Source organism: Ictalurus punctatus, chromosome 7 (genome assembly GCF_001660625.3).
Source record: "Ictalurus punctatus breed USDA103 chromosome 7, Coco_2.0, whole genome shotgun sequence".
NCBI lineage: Eukaryota > Metazoa > Chordata > Actinopteri > Siluriformes > Ictaluridae > Ictalurus > Ictalurus punctatus.
The window spans coordinates 4396382-4422407 of NC_030422.2; positions in this window are offsets into that span (position 1 = coordinate 4396382).

The window sequence follows — 26026 nt, forward strand, 5'->3', positions numbered from 1 at the left end:
TCAAATTGAGTCATAAAAATGTGAAACACATCATAGAATCAAATTGTCATAATGTTTGACTTGTTTATGACTTAATAGGGTACTATGATGTGTTTCACATGTTTTTGACTCAATATGAGATTAATATATGATACACATATATGACTTAATATGATACGTTTATGATGCAATATGAGATGTTTGACATGTTTATGACTTGATATGTTTCACACGTTTATGTCTCAATATGAGATTTATGACTTAATATGATACTATGATGTGATTCACATGTTTATGACTCCATATGAGATGTCTGACTTGTTTATGACTATATATGACATGTCTTACTTGTTATGACTTAATATGATACTGTGATGTGTTTTACATGTTTATGACTATACAGTATCTCACAAATGTGAGTGCACCCCTCACATTTTTGTAAATATTTGATTATAACTTTTCATGTGACAACACTGAAGAAATTACACTTTGCGACAATGTAAAGTAGTGAGTGTACAGCTTGTGTAACAGTGTAAATTTGCTGTCCCCTCAAAATAACTCAACATACAGCCATTAATGTCTAAACCGCTGGCAACAAATGTGAGTACACCCCTAAGTGAAAATGTCCAAATTGGGCCCAAAGTGTCAATATTTTTGTGGCCACCATTATTTTCCAGCACTGCCTTAACCCTCTTGGGCATGGGGTTCACCAGAGCTTCACAGGTTGCCACTGGAGTCCTCTTCCACTCCTCCATGACGACATCACAGAGCTGGTGGATGTTAGAGACCTTGTGCTCCTCCACCTTTCATTTGAGGATGCCCCACAGATGCTCAATAGGGTTTAGGTCTGAAGAAATGCTTGGCCAGTCCATCACCTTCACCCTCAGCTTCTTTAGCAAGGCAGTGGTCGTCTTGGAGGTGTGTTTGGGATCATTATCATGCTGGACTTTCCAACATCTGAAGAGCACCAGAGTTTATGGACACATAGGAGGAATACTGATCATGCTTTGCTTCAGTATGTCACAGTACATGTGACATACATGGTTCCCTCAATGAACTGTAGCTCCCCAGTGCCGGCAGCACTCATGCAGCCCCCGACCATGACACTCCCACCACCATACTTGACTGTAGGCAAGACACACTTGTCTTTGTACTCCTCACTTGGTTGCTGCGAAACACGCTTGACACCATCTGAACCAAAAAAGTTTATCTTGGGCTCATAATCCATGTCCTTAGTCTGCTTGTCTTCAGCAAACTGCAGTCTTTAGAAGACGCTCCCTTCTGGGACGACAGCCATGCAGACCAATTTGATGCAGTGTGCAGCGTATGTTCTGAGCACTGACAGGCTGACCCCTACATGATGTGGAAATACTAGTTCATGCATTTGTCACCTCTAGATTAGATTACTGTAATGCCATACTGTCTGGATGTTCCAGTAGGAATATAAATAAGCTCCAATTAGTCCAGAATGCAGCTGCTAGAGTCCTAACTAGAACTAGAAGATATGACCATATCACACCGATATTATCAATACTGCATTGGCTCCCAGTAAAATCTCGCATTAATTATAAAATACTTTTATTAACCTATAAAGCACTAAATGGTCTCGCGCCACAATATCTAAGCGACCTTTTGGTTTTATATGATCCGCCACGCCTACTTAGGTCAAAAGATGCAGGCTATCTGACGGTACCTCGAATAGTGAAGGCTACAGCAGGGGGAAGAGCTTTCTCTTATAGAGCCCCACAGTTATGGAACAGTCTTCCTATTAGTGTTCGGGACTCAGACACAGTCTCAGTGTTTAAGTCTAAGCTTAAAACATATTTGTTTACTCAAGCCTACCCTGACTAGATTCTGTTCTACTACTTCGCAGTCATAATTATCTTTTTTCTCCCTCTCTCCTTTCGCCAAGCCCCACACGAATTTATGGAGATACTAGAGATCCAGATCCTCTCTGCCTCTGGATGGAGCTCAAATCTTCTTTAATTCCAGACTGCTGGGACTACGGCTGCTCTTAACGCCATACAGACTTCATATAAGTCCATAATGAACTTTTTCACAATATCTGTTGTTACCCAGATGAGGACGGGTTCCCTTCTGAGTCGGGTTCCTCTCAAGGTTTCTTCCTCTTAAAACATCTTAGGGAGTTTTTCCTTGCCACCGTCGCCACTCAGTGGCTTGCTCAGTTGGGATAAATTCACACCTTTAATATCTGTATACCATGTTGATATTTCTGTAAAGCTGCTTTGAGACAATGTTTATTGTAAAAAGCGCTATACAAATAAAATTGAATTGAATTGAAATATGATTGTTTTCCTTCAAATCTATGAGTTGCGAATAAATTGTAATTATATGGAAAAAGTGACAATTGAAGTGTAGAAAGTCACTTTTCATCAAAAGTACCATAACAAAACTTGTTCCCATTCATCCTGTGTGTCCATGCACACTGGTGCTCTTTATACGCACAAAACGCTATACAGCTCTTCAGAAGGCGCTAGGAGCAAAGGAAAGTGGTTTTTCTAACAAACTCATATAATCAATTGCCCGACCTACTCCAATATGATTTTTTTCACATAGTCAGACATAATATAGTACTATGAAATGTTTCTGACCTAAAATATTACAAAATAATCCAAAAGCCTATGTGAAAATCCTATTGGGTTTTTGTCGTGGGAACCTGTGTGATGATAACTTCCCGGTTCCGGTACAAAATGACGTCGTCCCTGCACCTCTCTATTGGTTCATTTGGCTGCGTCTCTCCTCCTGTAAACACGGTTATTGACTTTTCTGCATTCGCCTGAATTGTTTTCATTTGGTTGCATATTGTGATATTTGATGCATATTTTCATTTGGTTGATGGCCTTTTTATTTTTACTTATCCTATATGTTGGATACAATTTTATTTATATATTGCTTCTACAAGATGATGCACTTTAAGGACCAGTCTAATGTAATGCAAAGATTTGTACATTAGCAGGAATGTAGCACGACATGAAGGTGAATGCAGTGGTCTGTTTATTTAAATGTGAAAGTGCAATCAAAATATGTTGGCCCTAAAATTAATGAATAATCGTGATCTAAATATTGATCAAAATAATCATGATAATCATTTTGGCCATAATCATGCAGCCCTAGGTGTAATAGTCTGTGAGGTCACAAAGGAACCCAGGGTAACTTGTAAGCAACTAAAGGCCTCTCTCACATTGGCTAACGTTAATGTTCATGAGTTCACCATCAGGTGAACACTGAACAGCAATGGTGTGAATGGCAGGGTTGCAAGGAGAAAGCCACTGCTCTCCAAAAAGAACACTGCTGCCTGCCTGTCTGCAGTTTGCTAAAGATCACATGGACAAGTCAGAAGGATATTGGAGAAATGGTAAGTCGTCTGCACTTATGTAGCACTTTTTTAAACCTTAGCGGTTCCAAAGCGCTTTACACTGTGTCTCATTCACCCACACACACTCACACGCAAGCGCTAACTTGCCATCGGGAGCAACTTGCGGTTCAGTGTCTTGCCCAAGGACACTTCGGCATGTGGAGTCATGTGGGCCGAGAATCGAACCGCCAACCCTATGATTAGTGGACAGATGAGACCAAAATGTGTGAAAATCTGTTGTTTTAGGTCATATTTATGCAGATATATAGAAAATTCTAAAGGGTTCACAAACTTTGAAGCACCACTGTGCACACACACACTCTCACTCCCTCTCTCTCTATACAAACACATAAGCCCTGAAGACAAATTTATATCCATTGAAATACTGGTTTTAAATGGGCAGAATGACTCAAATAGTCAGACATACTTGGGTGTTAAAAATATCAGAAGCATGCTTACCACTTTTGCCTCTAGCTTTACAATGAAGTCATAGAAGCTGTGGTGCTGGAAGAAAAAAATAAGTGAGTAGTGAGTAACAGTGAAAGTTGCTTACAGTGAGAATGGTGCAGTGAAAGTTTTTTTAAATTAATGATTTAGGACTACAATTATCAGTATACAATTTATATTTATATATGTGTGTGTGTGTGTGTGTGTGTGTGTGTGTGTGTGTGTATATATATATACACACTATACATACATTATATTTATATAATGTATACATTATATAAATATATATATATATACACACACACACACACACACACACACACACACACTCTGTTACTCCCAGGGTCTCCAACTTTTCACTTCAAAAGAGTCGACTAAATGTTGGCCTCTCATTGCCCAATTTCATGCATTATTATTGGCCGGCTAATATTTATAAACTGGTGCTCTGGGTGCAGGCCCCCTCTCTTCCATGGTGCCACTTAGAAACAAAGTCTTGTATTTCAACCTCCCTCCCTGCTATGGTGTTCTCCTCCCTTCCTATAGCCCTTTCACAACACACGGATAATCCAATAATATGTACATCTCTAAAAATTTAAGAGAGGTAGATTGAGGAGAGGTAGAGGGTAAACACTAATCATCTTACCTTTTTTTGTGTGTGTGTTTTTCTTTGAATGTTTGTTATTGTCTCCCCCCCCTTTCTTTTGGTTTTGGCTATGGTTGTTTTGTTGGCTGTGGTGTTATAATGTGTAAAATGCAAATTTCCAATAAAAATTCTATGACCAAAAAATTAAATAAAATATGATTGATTGATAATGGTCTTGAACTTGACCTGAGAGTTATAATGTGTATCTTTTTTTACCTTTGACCTAGACCTGTCAAAAATAAGGTTACAATATATAGAAAACTATCTCTTGCACCGGAACCGGATTTAAAGTTTACTACTGATAAAATGGTAGTCTTTAACTACATCTGTCCAATGACGTTGGTGATGACCCGCAGACAGCCAGGGGAAACGGGCAGCCAGAGTCGCGGTCTGCTACTAGGCCTGATCTGAGAATGGTCATAAAGGCCAAGCAGGCAAAGAAGAGTGGTCCTGAGGGGCTGTGGAGGGATGTATCAGGGGACATGAGGTCCTTAGGGCAGTAATCCCCCAGTGCTACTGTAGGGCCTCCCCTAGCCAAGGCGGTCCCAAGTTTTCAGTGTTCTCTGGTCAGCGAGCTGTCACAGGGCAACGAAAATCTGATACTTTCCCTCCAATAGAATGTGGAATACTTAACGTCACTAAAAGACCATCGGGCAGCGTGGAAACTACTGCCAAATGTGTCTCCATGGGCTCTGTCTACCTTAGAAAAGGGTTACCAGGTCCAGTTTATAGCTCGACCCCCCGGTTCAGAGGTGTGCTCACCACAGTAGTCAGCACAGACCAGAGCCCGAAGAAGGTTTTTACAGCCGTTATTTCCTGGTCCACAAAAAAAGATGGGAGTATGCGGCCAATTTTAGATCTGCGTCATCTGAACCATACTCTTCGGACATACAGGTTCAAGATGGTGATGCTCAAACTTATCGTGCCACAAATTCAGTTCGAGGACTGGTTTGTGATGATAGATCTGAAAGATGCATATTTCCACATAGGAATATCGCCCAACCACAGGAATTTCGTGAGGTTTGCATTTGGAGACAACACAATCCAATTTTGGGTTCTTCCCTTCTGGCTGGAATTATCCACTCGCACCTTCACAAAGTGCATGGATGCTGCTCTGGCTCCCTTGTGACTCCAGGGCATCCGTGTACTAAAGTACCCGGACGACTAGCACGATCCAGGGAACAGGCGGTTCAACATCGAGATGTTGTTCTTGCCCACATCAGGAGCTTGAGGCTCAGGTTGAACCTCAAGAAAAGTAAACTTTCTCCACTGCAGAGGACAACTTTTCTAGGGGTTATATGGGATTCTACTATGATGAGGGCGTTTCTATCCCCAACATGCGAGGGATCGATCCTATAAACTTTGAGCAAGATAAAGCTAGGCTGGGCATCCCCTCCAGTCTCTACCAGAGACTGTTGTGCCTTATGGCAGCAGCAGCCAACGTTATACCGTTGGGCCTATTGCACATGAGACCGTTTCAGTGGTGGCTGGAAAGTCGGGGGTTTCATCCAAGGATGAAACCTCTGAGAGTATTCAGTGTCACGTAAAGATGCCTATGTGCCCTGAGTATTGGGAGGTGCTCGCAGTTTCTAGCCTCGGGTCACACAAGGGGCGTCTCCTTACCGCAGACTGTAATGACAGACACGTCCCTCATGGGCTGGGGTGCAGTCTTAAATGGCTGTCCAACTCACGGTCTTTGGAGCGGCCCTCATCTGGAGTGGCATTTAAATTGCCTAGAGATTCGGGCCATATTCCTAGCACTGAAATTCTTTCTTCCTCTGTTGAGAGGTCACCATGTGCTAGTTGTGTCAGACAACACACCAGTGGTCTCATATCAACTACCAGGGAGGGTTACGTTCATGCCCCCTGTTCAGGCAGGTCGCAACTAATCCTTCTCTGGGCAGAGGGAAAGTTCTTGTCAGTGAGTGCAATGTACATTCTGGGCAGCCGGAATGTAGGAGCAGACATTCTATCGAGGCAGGTGCTGAGGCCCGGGGGTTGGAGGCTCCATCCACAAGTGGTGTTGCAGGCTTTCTGCACCACCCTGTGGTGTTGCAGGCTTTCTGCCCTCCTCCATTCCTCACACTGGAACAAGAGACGATGAACCTGCTGTGTCCAGTAAGGGCTCTCTGTACTTGCGTCCACCGCTGCTCCGGCCAGTGGCATAAGGCGGAGCAGCTGCTGGTCTGCTTTGGCGGCGACAGTAAAGGTGATGCTGTGTCAAAGCAATCTCTATGGCTTACGAGGCGCGCGGTCTCGCCACACCTCTGGGCATAAGAGCTCATTCCACTAGGGCGGTCACCTCCTTGAAGGCTTTGTCCAAGGGGTATCCTTGAAGGATGTGTTTATTCCTGCAGGATGGTCTACACCACACACATTCATTCGTTATTACAGTCTGGATATTCATTCCACCCTGGGCTCGAGTGTCTTGCAGTGAACCTCGGGCTTGGGTCTTTTTGAACAGGCCGTACCCTCGGTATGACGGAGTGGGTATTCCCGTTCCCATACTGTTACGCTAAATGCAACGTCGTAGTTCCCTTTGAAAGGGAACGTCGGAGTTACGCATGTAACCCTTTTCCCTGAGAAGGGAACGAGACGTTGCATAGCTCTGTCAAACCAGGGCAGGCCTGTGAATTGCATCTTCAGATAATAGAGGCTGGTGGCGTGGTTCACAGGTGCCATATATATATATCATGCGACGCGCTTAATTGCAACGTCACCTGATCATGGCAGACCTATAAGTAGAGGCATGATTTTACACAAGCTTCAGATACCGGTCACGCGCACAAGGCGCTCCTCCCATACTGTTATGCTAAATGCAACGTTGAAGTTCCCTTGGAAAGGCAACAGGGTAACCCTGACATACTCTTGCATGAAATCATACAAGATGTCCCACATGCAAATTCATTAATACAGCCATTAAAATCACAGAACCTAAAGGATGTTGTTTATTACCCATCACTCCTTGTGCATCACCACAGTTCACATTTATCATCTTTTCTGTAAGGAATGTATTCAGCTATACATTGAAGAACTGGAGGAGACTGGCTGATTATTTTTTTCAAGCACCTTCACAGCAACAAAATGAAGGATATCTCCTTACCAGTGGCAAGATACTTCACTGTTGATGGACATAACATTAATGACATCTGTGTGCATTGCCACTTGTTATGAGAAAGGAGAAAGAGCTGACACATTACACATACATCATTTTTACTGCAAACCAATATGTTCTTAATGTAGATTTTCATAGTCAAAATTCATTATTTGTCAACTGATCAGATGTTGCTTGCATAAGTATTCAAAGCCTTCAGAATAGCATTTGGTAGACCCAGTGTTTGCTGCAATAACTGCATTAAGTCTGTTGGGGTAAGTTCCTACCACCACACTGTTTGGGAGAGATTTTTGCCTATTCATCCTGACAGATTTGCTCCAGATTGTTCCGGTTGGTTGGATGTTGTTTGTTGACTGCAATGTTTAAACATTGTCAGATTCTCAATGGGATTCTGCTTTGACCTTGTGTTTGGGAACACTATTCTGCTGTAAGGTAAATTTTTCCCTAAGCTTTAATTTTTTTAAAGATGGAAGCATGTTCTCTTGTAATATCCTCCTGTATTTTACTCCATTCGTTCTCCCTTCAATTTTGACAAGAACCCCAGTTTCTGAGGATGAAATGAATCCCCAAAGCATCTTGTTGCCACCACATTTCACTGTAAAAGATGGTGATAATTGCGGTACGGCCTGCATTAGGTTTGCTTTATACACAGTGCACTGAAACCTGTCTCAAAAAATATCTTGATTTTGGTCTCATCACACCAAAAAAATAAAAAAAAAATAGCTTATCAGTCTCTCCAGGATTTTGTGATTGCAGAATCACATTAATGCAAAATCAACAACAACAAAAAAAAATTCAGAGGAGATTGCAATTTTCCAAAATTACTAAAGATTTTCTACAGATTTGGGCCAACACATCATGTGACGTCATCAAAACACACATTCATTCAAAGTCCTCTTTGATCTACACCCATCAGAACATGAGAAAAAGTCTCATATATTAACAAACATCACTGCAAAAAATGTCATGCAATTGCAATTTCACCAAGTCAAGCTACTGTCTGCCAAAAAACCCCCACAAAAAAACGCCTCAGGTTGCATCGTAAATTCCGGGGGCGGGGGGGTAGGCGGGGGGCACAGTAAAATCAAGCATTTTTGGCCACAAAAATCACAAAAAAAAAAACCTAAGAAATGCCGTACTAAACTCAGAAATCCTGTCTTTCACATGGCTCTTCAACAACGATTTCTTTCTATACAGCCTCCAGTACAACCCACTGTTATGCAGGGCTCTGAAATGGTTGTCTTGTGTACCTTCACTCAGCCAACTTCTTCAGCATGACTATTGAGTCACTGTGGCTTCCCTCTCCAGTCTCTCTCTTGTTTCTGTGCTTGTTTTGAGTTTTGATGGAGGGCCTAATCTACAATGGTGCTTGAAATTTAGTGAACCCTTTAGAATTTTCTATATATCTGCATAAATATGACCTAAAATCATCAGATTCTAAAAGTCCTAAAAGTAGACAAATAGAACCCAATTAAACAAATGAGAAAAATATTATAACTTGCTCATTTATTTATTAAGGAAAATTATACAATATTACATATCTGTGACAGGAAAAAACAATTTTTTCATAATGTTACAGTTGGACTTTTTAGTAGCAGAAAAGAACACTCAGTATGTAATTGGTTATGTAGCTTCATGTTCTAGTTGAAGCATTTTTGTAATAAATATAACGGGATAGTGAGAACTGAACTGCCACTTCATTTATCAAAGTTCTTCCACCACAAAAATAGGGCTGGTCTTGGGCATTAAACTACCACCGACCTGCGCTGGGTATAGTGTACTGGGGGAAACTTTCCATCAATGTGTATATGCTGTGTGTACAGATATTAAAGAAAAATGAATGCGGCGTTGTATCAGGCTGCTGCATGTGGTGGAGGCCAATGAAATCGCATACTGTAATTCCGTGGAGTATCTTGTGTCACAGGTTTGCAGTGTGCTGGATGGCACAAACATCCCTATTCTTCCCCCGACTGATGAATAAATTCGGTCATGTGACACTTTTTGAACGAATGCCATTTTTTCTCAACAGAAACTATTTTCCTAACAATCCCCCCCCCTACCTTTTAAAGTATCGACGTAGAGTTTATGTGCTAAAGTTAAATGAAAAAAAGATTATGTCGACCTTTGTGAAATTTTATTGATAATTTGCATTTCCATCAGCTATATTGGCAAACATTTTAATGCACTAAAGCTTTCATAACCAAAAAAAAAACCCCCAAAAACTTTGATGGAAACGTGGTTAATGTTAAGGCACAGTTATTCAAAGAAAATTCTATTTTCTTTTTTCCTACCATTGTTTGCATTATTCTTTTCCCTATCTGGTGATGTAATAATGGACTTTATGGCATTCGACTGCTTAGCTTAAACACACTTAACTATCTTAATTTATTAAAACACAAAATAGAGATTCCTGTGAAACAAAAAAGTAAATAATACCAATAATTAAGATTCCTTTACAAGTACAAATAAGCGTAATAGCCTACATATTACAGCAGCCTCATTCATGTTCAGATACATACAATAATTGTTATTTTCATATCACTTACTCTTGATTTTCTCCTGCTTCCGCTCCCATTCCTGTCTAAGCTCCTCCCTCAGGCGATTTTTCTCCTCCTGGACACAAAAAAGACACAAAAAAAAACACAACTCGTTTAAACACCAAACAATATAGCCGCAAGTGGCAATCTGCAGGGTCCAAGCATCCTTGCTAAGATTCAGAATTATAAGCGCACCATAGATTAATATACTGATACATTAACATATTTCTGATTTTAACCCAATGCTGAATAATGGGAATTCACAGCAAATACTATACAATAAAAAAAATAACATTCTATAAAAAGGAATAAAGCAATAAAAATGTGGAGATTGTCAAATCTTAGTGTGGATGTGGTACAGGAAAAGGCCTGCGCTGTCTTGCCATGTGAATCAAATTGCCTCCCTCAAAGTCCTGGTCAAGCTTATTCACTTAGCAGAATGCTAGCGAAGGCTAGAATGCTATTTTGCAGGACAACTGACAAGGCTGTCAGGTCACTGTGGTAACTTGGCTGACAAACTGAACACAGCCCATGATACATCATAGAGGTTGTACTTTGAAAAACACATTCTACTTTTCTTCTAAACAAACAGATTTGGTTATTCTTATTATTTATTTATTTATTTATTTTAACAGTTCACTGGTGCAGGTGATGGTATTTTCATTGTTGCAGGTTTCTTCCCATCCATACAGTCTAGCCTAGGGAAGTGCGTCAAAAGTCAAAAACGTTTACGTTTAACTTTCCCATTTTGGAAGAAAGCTGGTGTCGACATCAGGATTCTTCCCCAGCCTCTCTTTCTTAACCGGGATGTCTAGCAAACAACAAGAAGTCAAAGTAATCAGAAAATCTATATACATCTATATCCACTGCAACATGACTGAACTGGTTGTCTATGCAAATGTAAACTGCTAGAAAAAAAGTTCAGGTGAACTTGCAGGTAGGGCTGTACGATTATGGCCAAAATGATAATCCCGATTATTTTGATCAATATTGAGATCTCGAATATTTATCACAATTATTAATTGATTTTAGGGACAACATATTTTTATTGTACTTTCACATTTAAATAAACTGACCACTGCTTTCACCTCCATGTTGTGCTACACTCCTGCTAATGTACAAATCTTTGCATCAAATTAGACTGATCCTTAAAGTGCATCATCTCGTAGAAGCAAAATATGAATACAATTCTACCCAAAATATAGGATAAGTAAAAATGCCATCAACCAAATGAAAATATGCATCAAATATAACAAGAAGCAACTAAATGAAAACAATTCAGGCGTATGCAGTAAAGGCAATAACAGTGTTTACAGGAGGAGAGACGCAGCCAAATGAACCAATAGAGAGGTGCAGGGACGACGTCATTCTGTACCGGAACCAGGAAGTTATCATCACACAGGTTCCCACGACAAAAACCCAATAGGATTTTCACATAGGCTTTTGGATTATTTTGTAATATTTTAGGTCAGAAACATTTCATAGTACTATATTATGTCTAACTATGTGAAAAAAATCAAATTGGAGTAGGTCGGGCACTTGATTATATGAGTTTGTTAGCAAAACCATTTTCCTTTGCTCCTAGCGCCTTCTCGTTCGCTGTATAGCGTTTTGAGCGGATAAAGAGCACAAGTGTGCATGGAGACACAGGATGAATGGGAACAAGTTTTGTTATTGCACTTTTGACGAAAACTGACTTTCTAGACATAAAATGTCACTTTTTTCACCTTATCATACTTTTTCATCAACTTTTGCATTTTAAGGTAAACAATCATATTTCATAATATTTTGGGTCAGAAACATTTCTTAGTACTATATTATGTCTAAATATGTGAAAAGAATCAAATTGGAGTAGGTCGGGCAACTGATTATATGAGTTTGTTAGAAAAACCAATTTCCTTTGCTCCTAGCGCCTTCTCGTTCGCTGTATAGCGTTTTGAGCGGATAAAGAGCACAAGTGTGTTTGGGGACACGGGATGAATGGGAACAAGTTTTGTTATTGCACTTTTGATGAAAACTGACTTTCTAGACATAAAATGTCACTTTTTTCACCTTATCATACTTTGTCATCAACTTTTGCATTTTAAGGTAAACAATCATATTTCGTAATATTTTGGGTCAGAAACATCTCTTAGTACTATATTATGTCTAAATATGTGAAAAGAATCAAATTGGAGTAGGTCGGGCAACTGATTATATGAGTTTGTTAGAAAAACCACTTTCCTTTGCTCCTAGCGCCTTCTCGTTCTCTGTATAGCGTTTTGAGCGGATAAAGAGCACAAGTGTGTTTGGGGACACAGGATGAATGCGAACTACTTTTGTTATTGCACTTTTGATGAAAACTGACTTTCTAGACATAAAATGTCACTTTTTTCACCTTATCATACTTTTTCATCAACTTTTGCATTTTAAGGTAAACAATCATATTTTGGGTCAGAAACATTTCATAGTACTATATTATGTCTAAATATGTGAAAAGAATCAAATTGGAGTAGGTCGGGCAACTGATTATATAAGTTTGTTAGAAAAACCACTTTCCTTTGCTCCTAGCGCCTTCTCGTTCGCTGTATAGCGTTTTGAGCGGATAAAGAGCACAAGTGTGTATGGGGACACGGGATGAATGGGAATTAGTTTTGTTATTGCACTTTTGATGAAAACTGACTTTCTAGACATAAAATGTCACTTTTTTCACCTTATACTTTTTCACCAACTTTTACATTTTAATGTAAACAATCATATTTCGTAATATTTTGGGTCAGAAACATTTCATAGTACTATATTATGTCTAAATATGTGAAAAGAATCAAATTGGAGTAGGTCGGGCAACTGATTATATGAGTTTGTTAGAAAAACCACTTTCCTTTGCTCCTAGCGCCTTCTCGTTCGCTGTATAGCGTTTTGAGCGGATAAAGAGCACAAGTGTGTATGGGGACACGGAATGAATGGGAATTAGTTTTGTTATTGTACTTTTGATGAAAACTGACTTTCTAGACATAAAATGTCACTTTTTTCACCTTAAACTTTTTCACCAACTTTTACATTTTAATGTAAACAATCATATTTCGTAATATTTTGGGTCAGAAACATCTCTTAGTACTATATTATGTCTAACTATGTGAAAAGAATCAAATTGGAGTAGGTCGGGCAACTGATTATATGAGTTTGTTAGAAAAACCACTTTCCTTTGCTCCTAGCGCCTTCTCGTTCGCTCTATAGCGTTTTGAGCGGATAAAGAGCACAAGTGTGTATGGGGACACGGGATGAATGGGAATTAGTTTTGTTATTGCACTTTTGATGAAAACTGACTTTCTAGACATAAAATGTCACTTTTTTCACCTTATCATACTTTTTCATCAACTTTTACATTTTAATGTAAACAATCATATTTCGTAATATTTTGGGTCAGAAACCTTTCATAGTACTATATTATGTCTAAATATGTGAAAAAAATCAAATTGGAGTAGGTCGGGCAACTGATTATATGAGTTTGTTAGAAAAACCACTTTCCTTTGCTCCTAGCGCCTTCTCGTTCGCTCTATAGCGTTTTGAGCGGATAAAGAGCACAAGTGTGTAAGGAGACACAGGATGAATGCGAACTACTTTTGTTATTGTACTTTTGATGAAAACTGACTTTCTAGACATAAAATGTCACTTTTTTCACCTTATCATACTTTTTCATCAACTTTTGCATTTTAAGGTAAACAATCATATTTCGTAATATTTTGGGTCAGAAACATTTCATAGTACTATATTATGTCTAAATATGTGAAAAGAATCAAATTGGAGTAGGTCGGGCAACTGATTATATGAGTTTGTTAGAAAAACCACTTTCCTTTGCTCCTAGCGCCTTCTCGTTCGCTCTATAGCGTTTTGAGCGGATAAAGAGCACAAGTGTGTATGGGGACACGGGATGAATGGGAATTAGTTTTGTTATTGCACTTTTGATGAAAACTGACTTTCTAGACATAAAATGTCACTTTTTTCACCTTATCATACTTTTTCATCAACTTTTACATTTTAAGGTAAACAATCATATTTCGTAATATTTTGTGTCAGAAACATTTCATAGTACTATATTATGTCTAAATATGTGAAAAGAATCAAATTGGAGTAGGTCGGGCAACTGATTATATGAGTTTGTTAGAAAAACCACTTTCCTTTGCTCCTAGCCCCTTCTCGTTCGCTGTATAGCGTTTTGAGCGGATAAAGAGCACAAGTGTGTATGGGGACACTGGATGAATGGGAACAAGTTTTGTTATTGCACTTTTGATGATAACTGACTTTCTAGACATAAAATGTCACTTTTTTCACCTTATCATACTTTTTCATCAACTTTTACATTTTAATGTAAACAATCATATTTCGTAATATTTTGGGTCAGAAACCTTTCATAGTACTATATTATGTCTAAATATGTGAAAAGAATCAAATTGGAGTAGGTTGGGCAACTGATTATATGAGTTTGTTAGAAAAACCACTTTCCTTTGCTCCTAGCGCCTTCTCGTTCGCGGTATAGCGTTTTGAGCGGATAAAGAGGACAAGTGTGCATGGAGACACTGGATGAATGGGAACAAGTTTTGTTATTGCACTTTTGATGAAAAGTCACTTTCTAGACATAAAATGTCACTTTTTTCACCTTATCATACTTTTTCAACAACTTTTGCATTTTAATGTAAACAATCATATTTCGTAATATTTTGGGTCAGAAACATCTCTTAGTACTATATTATGTCTAACTATGTGAAAAAAATCAAATTGGAGTAGGTCGGGCAACTGATTATATGAGTTTGTTAGAAAAACCACTTTCCTTTGCTCCTAGCGCCTTCTCGTTCGCTCTATAGCGTTTTGAGCGGATAAAGAGCACAAGTGTGTAAGGAGACACAGGATGAATGCGAACTACTTTTGTTATTGTACTTTTGATGAAAACTGACTTTCTAGACATAAAAATGTCACTTTTTTCACCTTATCATACTTTTTCATCAACTTTTGCATTTTAAGGTAAACAATCATATTTCGTAATATTTTGGGTCAGAAACATTTCTTAGTACTATATTATGTCTAACTATGTGAAAAAAATCAAATTGGAGTAGGTCGGGCAACTGATTATATGAGTTTGTTAGAAAAACCACTTTCCTTTGCTCCTAGCGCCTTCTCGTTCGCTCTATAGCGTTTTGAGCGGATAAAGAGCACAAGTGTGAAAGGAGACACAGGATGAATGCGAACTACTTTTGTTATTGTACTTTTGATGAAAACTGACTTTCTAGACATAAAAATGTCACTTTTTTCACCTTATCATACTTTTTCATCAACTTTTGCATTTTAAGGTAAACAATCATATTTCGTAATATTTTGGGTCAGAAACATTTCTTAGTACTATATTATGTCTAACTATGTGAAAAAAATCAAATTGGAGTAGGTCGGGCAACTGATTATATGAGTTTGTTAGAAAAACCACTTTCCTTTGCTCCTAGCGCCTTCTCGTTCGCTCTATAGCGTTTTGAGCGGATAAAGAGCACAAGTGTGCATGGAGACACTGGATGAATGGGAACAAGTTTTGTTATTGCACTTTTGATGATAACTGACTTTCTAGACATAAAATGTCACTTTTTTCACCTTATCATACTTTTTCATCAACTTTTACATTTTAAGGTAAACAATCATATTTCGTAATATTTTGGGTCAGAAACATCTCTTAGTACTATATTATGTCTAACTATGTGAAAAGAATCAAATTGGAGTAGGTCGGGCAACTGATTATATGAGTTTGTTAGAAAAACCACTTTCCTTTGCTCCTAGCGCCTTCTCGTTCGCTGTATAGCGTTTTGAGCGGATAAAGAGCACCAGTGTGCATGGAGACACTGGATGAATGGGAACAAGTTTTGTTATTGCACTTTTGATGAAAACTGACTTTCTAGACATAAAATGTCACTTTTTTCACCTTATCATACGTTTTCACCAACTTTTGCATTTTAAGGTAAACAATCATATTTCGTAATATTTTGGGTCAGAAACATTTCATAGTACTATATTATGTCTAAATATGTGAAAAGAATCAAATTGGAGTAGGTCGGGCAACTGATTATATGAGTTTGTTAGAAAAACCACTTTCCTTTGCTCCTAGCGCCTTCTCGTTCGCTCTATAGCGTTTTGAGCGGATAAAGAGCACAAGTGTGTAAGGAGACACAGGATGAATGGGAACAAGTTTTGTTATTGCACTTTTGATGAAAACTGACTTTCTAGACATAAAATGTCACTTTTTTCACCTTATCATACTTTTTCATCAACTTTTGCATTTTAATGTAAACAATCATATTTTGTAATATTTTGGGTCAGAAACATTTCATAGTACTATATTATGTCTAAATATGTGAAAAGAATCAAATTGGAGTAGGTCGGGCAACTGATTATATAAGTTTGTTAGAAAAACCACTTTCCTTTGCTCCTAGCGCCTTCTCGTTCGCTGTATAGCGTTTTGAGCGGATAAAGAGCACAAGTGTGTATGGGGACACGGGATGAATGGGAATTAGTTTTGTTATTGCACTTTTGATGAAAACTGACTTTCTAGACATAAAATGTCACTTTTTTCACCTTATCATACTTTTTCATCAACTTTTGCATTTTAATGTAAACAATCATATTTTGGGTCAGAAACATTTCATAGTACTATATTATGTCTAAATATGTGAAAAGAATCAAATTGGAGTAGGTCGGGCAACTGATTATATAAGTTTGTTAGAAAAACCACTTTCCTTTGCTCCTAGCGCCTTCTCGTTCGCTGTATAGCGTTTTGAGCGGATAAAGAGCACAAGTGTGTATGGGGACACGGGATGAATGGGAATTAGTTTTGTTATTGCACTTTTGATGAAAACTGACTTTCTAGACATAAAATGTCACTTTTTTCACCTTATACTTTTTCACCAACTTTTACATTTTAATGTAAACAATCATATTTCGTAATATTTTGGGTCAGAAACATTTCATAGTACTATATCATGTCTAAATATGTGAAAAGAATCAAATTGGAGTAGGTCGGGCAACTGATTATATGAGTTTGTTAGAAAAACCACTTTCCTTTGCTCCTAGCGCCTTCTCGTTCGCTCTATAGCGTTTTGAGCGGATAAAGAGCACAAGTGTGTATGGGGACACGGGATGAATGGGAATTAGTTTTGTTATTGCACTTTTGATGAAAACTGACTTTCTAGACATAAAATGTCACTTTTTTCACCTTATCATACTTTTTCATCAACTTTTACATTTTAATGTAAACAATCATATTTCGTAATATTTTGGGTCAGAAACCTTTCATAGTACTATATTATGTCTAAATATGTGAAAAGAATCAAATTGGAGTAGGTTGGGCAACTGATTATATGAGTTTGTTAGAAAAACCACTTTCCTTTGCTCCTAGCGCCTTCTCGTTCGCGGTATACCGTTTTGAGCGGATAAAGAGCACAAGTGTGTATGGGGACACGGGATGAATGGGAATTAGTTTTGTTATTGCACTTTTGATGAAAACTGACTTTCTAGACATAAAATGTCACTTTTTTCACCTTATCATACTTTTTCATCAACTTTTACATTTTAATGTAAACAATCATATTTCGTAATATTTTGGGTCAGAAACCTTTCATAGTACTATATTATGTCTAAATATGTGAAAAAAATCAAATTGGAGTAGGTCGGGCAACTGATTATATGAGTTTGTTAGAAAAACCACTTTCCTTTGCTCCTAGCGCCTTCTCGTTCGCTCTATAGCGTTTTGAGCGGATAAAGAGCACAAGTGTGCATAGAGACACTGGATGAATGGGAACAAGTTTTGTTATTGCACTTTTGATGAAAACTGACTTTCTAGACATAAAATGTCACTTTTTTCACCTTATCATACGTTTTCATCAACTTTTGCATTTTAAGGTAAACAATCATATTTCGTAATATTTTGGGTCAGAAACATTTCATAGTACTATATTATGTCTAAATATGTGAAAAGAATCAAATTGGAGTAGGTCGGGCAACTGATTATATGAGTTTGTTAGAAAAACCACTTTCCTTTGCTCCTAGCGCCTTCTCGTTCGCTGTATAGCGTTTTGAGCGGATAAAGAGCACAAGTGTGTTTGGGGACACGGGATGAATGGGAATTAGTTTTGTTATTGCACTTTTGATGAAAACTGACTTTCTAGACATAAAATGTCACTTTTTTCACCTTATCATACTTTTTCATCAACTTTTACATTTTAATGTAAACAATCATATTTCGTAATATTTTGGGTCAGAAACATTTCATAGTACTATATTATGTCTAAATATGTGAAAAGAATCAAATTGGAGTAGGTCGGGCAACTGATTATATGAGTTTGTTAGAAAAACCACTTTCCTTTGCTCCTAGCGCCTTCTCGTTCGCTGTATAGCGTTTTGAGCGGATAAAGAGCACAAGTGTGTATGGGGACACGGGATGAATGGGAATTAGTTTTGTTATTGCACTTTTGATGAAAACTGACTTTCTAGACATAAAATGGCACTTTTTTCACCTTATCATACTTTTTCATCAACTTTTACATTTTAAGGTAAACAATCATATTTCGTAATATTTTGTGTCAGAAACATTTCATAGTACTATATTATGTCTAAATATGTGAAAAGAATCAAATTGGAGTAGGTCGGGCAACTGATTATATGAGTTTGTTAGAAAAACCACTTTCCTTTGCTCCTAGCCCCTTCTCGTTCGCTGTATAGCGTTTTGAGCGGATAAAGAGCACAAGTGTGTAAGGAGACACAGGATGAATGCGAACTACTTTTGTTATTGTACTTTTGATCAAAACTGACTTTCTAGACATAAAAATGTCACTTTTTTCACCTTATCATACTTTTTCATCAACTTTTGCATTTTAATGTAAACAATCATATTTCGTAATATTTTGGGTCAGAAACATCTCTTAGTACTACATTATGTCTAACTATGTGAAAAAAATCAAATTGGAGTAGGTCGGGCAACTGATTACATGAGTTTGTTAGAAAAACCACTTTCCTTTGCTCCTAGCGCCTTCTCGTTCGCTGTATAGCGTTTTGAGCGGATAAAGAGCACAAGTGTGTAAGGAGACACTGGATGAATGCGAACTACTTTTGTTATTGTACTTTTGATGAAAACTGACTTTCTAGACATAAAATGTCACTTTTTTTCACCTTATCATACTTTTTCATCAACTTTTGCATTTTAAGGTAATCATATTTCGTAATATTTTGGGTCAGAAACATTTCATAGTACTATATTATGTCTAACTATGTGAAAAAAATCAAATTGGAGTAGGTCGGGCAACTGATTATATGAGTTTGTTAGAAAAACCACTTTCCTTTGCTCCTAGCGCCTTCTCGTTCGCTCTATAGCGTTTTGAGCGGATAAAGAGCACAAGTGCGTAAGGAGACACAGGATGAATGCGAACTACTTTTGTTATTGTACTTTTGATGAAAACTGACTTTCTAGACATAAAATGTCACTTTTTTCACCTTATCATACTTTTTCATCAACTTTTGCATTTTAAGGTAAACAATCATATTTCGTAATATTTTGGGTCAGAAACATCTCTTAGTACTACATTATGTCTAACTATGTGAAAAAAATCAAATTGGAGTAGGTCGGGCAACTGATTACATGAGTTTGTTAGAAAAACCACTTTCCTTTGCTCCTAGCGCCTTCTCGTTCGCTCTATAGCGTTTTGAGCGGATAAAGAGCACAAGTGTGTAAGGAGACACTGGATGAATGCGAACTACTTTTGTTATTGTACTTTTGATGAAAACTGACTTTCTAGACATAAAAATGTCACTTTTTTTCACCTTATCATACTTTTTCATCAACTTTTGCATTTTAAGGTAAACAATCATATTTCGTAATATTTTGGGTCAGAAACATCTCTTATATTATATTATGTCTAACTATGTGAAAAAAATCAAATTGGAGTAGGTCGGGCAACTGATTATATGAGTTTGTTAGAAAAACCACTTTCCTTTGCTCCTAGCGCCTTCTCGTTCGCTCTATAGCGTTTTGAGCGGATAAAGAGCACAAGTGTGTAAGGAGACACAGGATGACTGCGAACTACTTTTGTTATTGTACTTTTGATGAAAACTGACTTTCTAGACATAAAAATGTCACTTTTTTCACCTTATCATACTTTTTCATCAACTTTTGCATTTTAATGTAAACAATCATATTTCGTAATATTTTGGGTCAGAAACATTTCTTAGTACTATATTATGTCTAACTATGTGAAAAAAATCAAATTGGAGTAGGTCGGGCAACTGATTATATGAGTTTGTTAGAAAAACCACTTTCCTTTGCTCCTAGCGCCTTCTCGTTCGCTCTATAGCGTTTTGAGCGGATAAAGAGCACAAGTGCGTAAGGAGACACAGGATGAATGCGAACTACTTTTGTTATTGTACTTTTGATGATAACTGACTTTCTAGATATAAAATGTCACTTTTTTCACCTTATCATACTTTTTCATCAACTTTTGCATTTTAAGGTAAACAATCATATTTCGTAATATTTTGGGTCAGAAACATTTCTTAGTACTATATTATGTCTAACTATGTGAAAAAAATCAAATTGGAGTAGGTCGGGCAACTGATTATATGAGTTTGTTAGAAAAACCACTTTCCTTTGCTCCTAGCGCCTTCTCGTTCGCTGTATAGCGTTTTGAGCGGATAAAGAGCACAAGTGTGCATGGAGACACAGGATGAATGCGAACTACTTTTGTTATTGTACTTTTGATGAAAACTGACTTTCTAGACATAAAAATGTCACTTTTTTCACCTTATCATACTTTTTCATCAACTTTTGCATTTTAAGGTAAACAATCATATTTCGTAATATTTTGGGTCAGAAACATCTCTTAGTACTATATTATAGTACTAACTATGTGAAAAAAATCAAATTGGAGTAGGTCGGGCAACTGATTATATGAGTTTGTTAGAAAAACCACTTTCCTTTGCTCCTAGCGCCTTCTCGTTCGCTCTATAGCGTTTTGAGCGGATAAAGAGCACAAGTGTGTAAGGAGACACAGGATGAATGCGAACTACTTTTGTTATTGTACTTTTGATGAAAACTGACTTTCTAGACATAAAATGTCACTTTTTTCACCTTATCATACTTTTTCATCAACTTTTGCATTTTAAGGTAATCATATTTCGTAATATTTTGGGTCAGAAACATTTCATAGTACTATATTATGTCTAACTATGTGAAAAAAATCAAATTGGAGTAGGTCGGGCAACTGATTATATGAGTTTGTTAGAAAAACCACTTTCCTTTGCTCCTAGCGCCTTCTCGTTCGCTGTATAGCGTTTTGAGCGGATAAAGAGCACAAGTGTGCATGGAGACACTGGATGAATGGGAACAAGTTTTGTTATTGCTCTTTTGATGATAACTGACTTTCTAGACATAAAATGTCACTTTTTTCACCTTATCATACTTTTTCATCAACTTTTGCATTTTAAGGTAACCAATCATATTTCGTAATATTTTGGGTCAGAAACATTTCTTAGTACTATATTATGTCTAACTATGTGAAAAAAATCAAATTGGAGTAGGTCGGGCAACTGATTATATGAGTTTGTTAGAAAAACCACTTTCCTTTGCTCCTAGCGCCTTCTCGTTCGCTCTATAGCGTTTTGAGCGGATAAAGAGCACAAGTGTGCATGGAGACACAGGATGAATGCGAACTACTTTTGTTATTGTACTTTTGATGAAAACTGACTTTCTAGACATAAAAATGTCACTTTTTTCACCTTATCATACTTTTTCATCAACTTTTGCATTTTAAGGTAAACAATCATATTTCGTAATATTTTGGGTCAGAAACATCTCTTAGTACTATATTATAGTACTAACTATGTGAAAAAAATCAAATTGGAGTAGGTCGGGCAACTGATTATATGAGTTTGTTAGAAAAACCACTTTCCTTTGCTCCTAGCGCCTTCTCGTTCGCTCTATAGCGTTTTGAGCGGATAAAGAGCACAAGTGTGCATGGAGACACTGGATGAATGGGAACAAGTTTTGTTATTGCTCTTTTGATGATAACTGACTTTCTAGACATAAAATGTCACTTTTTTCACCTTATCATACTTTTTCATCAACTTTTGCATTTTAAGGTAAACAATCATATTTCGTAATATTTTGGGTCAGAAACATTTCTTAGTACTATATTATGTCTAACTATGTGAAAAAAATCAAATTGGAGTAGGTCGGGCAACTGATTATATGAGTTTGTTAGAAAAACCACTTTCCTTTGCTCCTAGCGCCTTCTCGTTCGCTGTATAGCGTTTTGAGCGGATAAAGAGCACAAGTGTGCATGGAGACACAGGAAGAATGCGAACTACTTTTGTTATTGTACTTTTGATGAAAACTGACTTTCTAGACATAAAAATGTCACTTTTTTCACCTTATCATACTTTTTCATCAACTTTTGCATTTTAAGGTAAACAATCATATTTCGTAATATTTTGGGTCAGAAACATCTCTTAGTACTATATTATAGTACTAACTATGTGAAAAAAATCAAATTGGAGTAGGTCGGGCAACTGATTATATGAGTTTGTTAGAAAAACCACTTTCCTTTGCTCCTAGCGCCTTCTCGTTCGCTCTATAGCGTTTTGAGCGGATAAAGAGCACAAGTGTGTAAGGAGACACAGGATGAATGCGAACTACTTTTGTTATTGTACTTTTGATGAAAACTGACTTTCTAGACATAAAATGTCACTTTTTTCACCTTATCATACTTTTTCATCAACTTTTGCATTTTAAGGTAATCATATTTCGTAATATTTTGGGTCAGAAACATTTCATAGTACTATATTATGTCTAACTATGTGAAAAAAATCAAATTGGAGTAGGTCGGGCAACTGATTATATGAGTTTGTTAGAAAAACCACTTTCCTTTGCTCCTAGCGCCTTCTCGTTCGCTGTATAGCGTTTTGAGCGGATAAAGAGCACAAGTGTGCATGGAGACACTGGATGAATGGGAACAAGTTTTGTTATTGCTCTTTTGATGAAAAGTGACTGTCTAGACATAAAATGTCACTTTTTTCACCTTATCATACTTTTTCATCAACTTTTGCATTTTAAGGTAACCAATCATATTTCGTAATATTTTGGGTCAGAAACATTTCTTAGTACTATATTATGTCTAACTATGTGAAAAAAATCAAATTGGAGTAGGTCGGGCAACTGATTATATGAGTTTGTTAGAAAAACCACTTTCCTTTGCTCCTAGCGCCTTCTCGTTCGCTCTATAGCGTTTTGAGCGGATAAAGAGCACAAGTGCGTAAGGAGACACAGGATGAATGCGAACTACTTTTGTTATTGTACTTTTGATGAAAACTGACTTTCTAGACATAAAAATGTCACTTTTTTCACCTTATCATACTTTTTCATCAACTTTTGCATTTTAAGGTAAACAATCATATTTCGTAATATTTTGGGTCAGAAACATCTCTTAGTACTATATTATGTCTAACTATGTGAAAAAAATCAAATTGGAGTAGGTCGGGCAACTGATTATATGAGTTTGTTAGAAAAACCACTTTCCTTTGCTCCTAGCGCCTTCTCGTTCGCTCTATAGCGTTTTGAGCGGATAAAGAGCACAAGTGTGTAAGGAGACACAGGATGAATGCGAACTACTTTTGTTATTGTACTTTTGATGAAAACTGACTTTCTAGACATAAAATGTCACTTTTTTCACCTTATCATACTTTTTCATCAACTTTTGCATTTTAAGGTAATCATATTTCGTAATATTTTGGGTCAGAAACATTTCATAGTACTATATTATGTCTAACTATGTGAAAAAAATCAAATTGGAGTAGGTCGGGCAACTGATTATATGAGTTTGTTAAAAAAACCACTTTCCTTTGCTCCTAGCGCCTTCTCGTTCGCTCTATAGCGTTTTGAGCGGATAAAGAGCACAAGTGTGCATGGAGACACTGGATGAATGGGAACAAGTTTTGTTATTGCTCTTTTGATGATAACTGACTTTCTAGACATAAAATGTCACTTTTTTCACCTTATCATACTTTTTCATCAACTTTTGCATTTTAAGGTAAACAATCATATTTCGTAATATTTTGGGTCAGAAACATCTCTTAGTACTACATTATGTCTAACTATGTGAAAAAAATCAAATTGGAGTAGGTCGGGCAACTGATTACATGAGTTTGTTAGAAAAACCACTTTCCTTTGCTCCTAGCGCCTTCTCGTTCGCTCTATAGCGTTTTGAGCGGATAAAGAGCACAAGTGTGTAAGGAGACACTGGATGAATGCGAACTACTTTTGTTATTGTACTTTTGATGAAAACTGACTTTCTAGACATAAAAATGTCACTTTTTTTCACCTTATCATACTTTTTCATCAACTTTTGCATTTTAATGTAAACAATCATATTTCGTAATATTTTGGGTCAGAAACATCTCTTATATTATATTATGTCTAACTATGTGAAAAAAATCAAATTGGAGTAGGTCGGGCAACTGATTATATGAGTTTGTTAGAAAAACCACTTTCCTTTGCTCCTAGCGCCTTCTCGTTCGCTCTATAGCGTTTTGAGCGGATAAAGAGCACAAGTGCGTAAGGAGACACAGGATGAATGCGAACTACTTTTGTTATTGTACTTTTGATGAAAACTGACTTTCTAGACATAAAAATGTCACTTTTTTCACCTTATCATACTTTTTCATCAACTTTTGCATTTTAATGTAAACAATCATATTTCGAAATATTTTGGGTCAGAAACATTTCTTAGTACTATATTATGTCTAACTATGTGAAAAAAAATCAAATTGGAGTAGGTCGGGCAACTGATTATATGAGTTTGTTAGAAAAACCACTTTCCTTTGCTCCTAGCGCCTTCTCGTTCGCTCTATAGCGTTTTGAGCGGATAAAGAGCACAAGTGCGTAAGGAGACACAGGATGAATGCGAACTACTTTTGTTATTGTACTTTTGATGAAAACTGACTTTCTAGACATAAAAATGTCACTTTTTTCACCTTATCATACTTTTTCATCAACTTTTGCATTTTAAGGTAAACAATCATATTTCGTAATATTTTGGGTCAGAAACATCTCTTAGTACTATATTATAGTACTAACTATGTGAAAAAAATCAAATTGGAGTAGGTCGGGCAACTGATTATATGAGTTTGTTAGAAAAACCACTTTCCTTTGCTCCTAGCGCCTTCTCGTTCGCTCTATAGCGTTTTGAGCGGATAAAGAGCACAAGTGTGCATGGAGACACTGGATGAATGGGAACAAGTTTTGTTATTGCTCTTTTGATGATAACTGACTTTCTAGACATAAAATGTCACTTTTTTCACCTTATCATACTTTTTCATCAACTTTTGCATTTTAAGGTAAACAATCATATTTCGTAATATTTTGGGTCAGAAACATTTCTTAGTACTATATTATGTCTAACTATGTGAAAAAAATCAAATTGGAGTAGGTCGGGCAACTGATTATATGAGTTTGTTAGAAAAACCACTTTCCTTTGCTCCTAGCGCCTTCTCGTTCGCTGTATAGCGTTTTGAGCGGATAAAGAGCACAAGTGTGCATGGAGACACAGGATGAATGCGAACTACTTTTGTTATTGTACTTTTGATGAAAACTGACTTTCTAGACATAAAAATGTCACTTTTTTCACCTTATCATACTTTTTCATCAACTTTTGCATTTTAAGGTAAACAATCATATTTCGTAATATTTTGGGTCAGAAACATCTCTTAGTACTATATTATAGTACTAACTATGTGAAAAAAATCAAATTGGAGTAGGTCGGGCAACTGATTATATGAGTTTGTTAGAAAAACCACTTTCCTTTGCTCCTAGCGCCTTCTCGTTCGCTCTATAGCGTTTTGAGCGGATAAAGAGCACAAGTGTGTAAGGAGACACA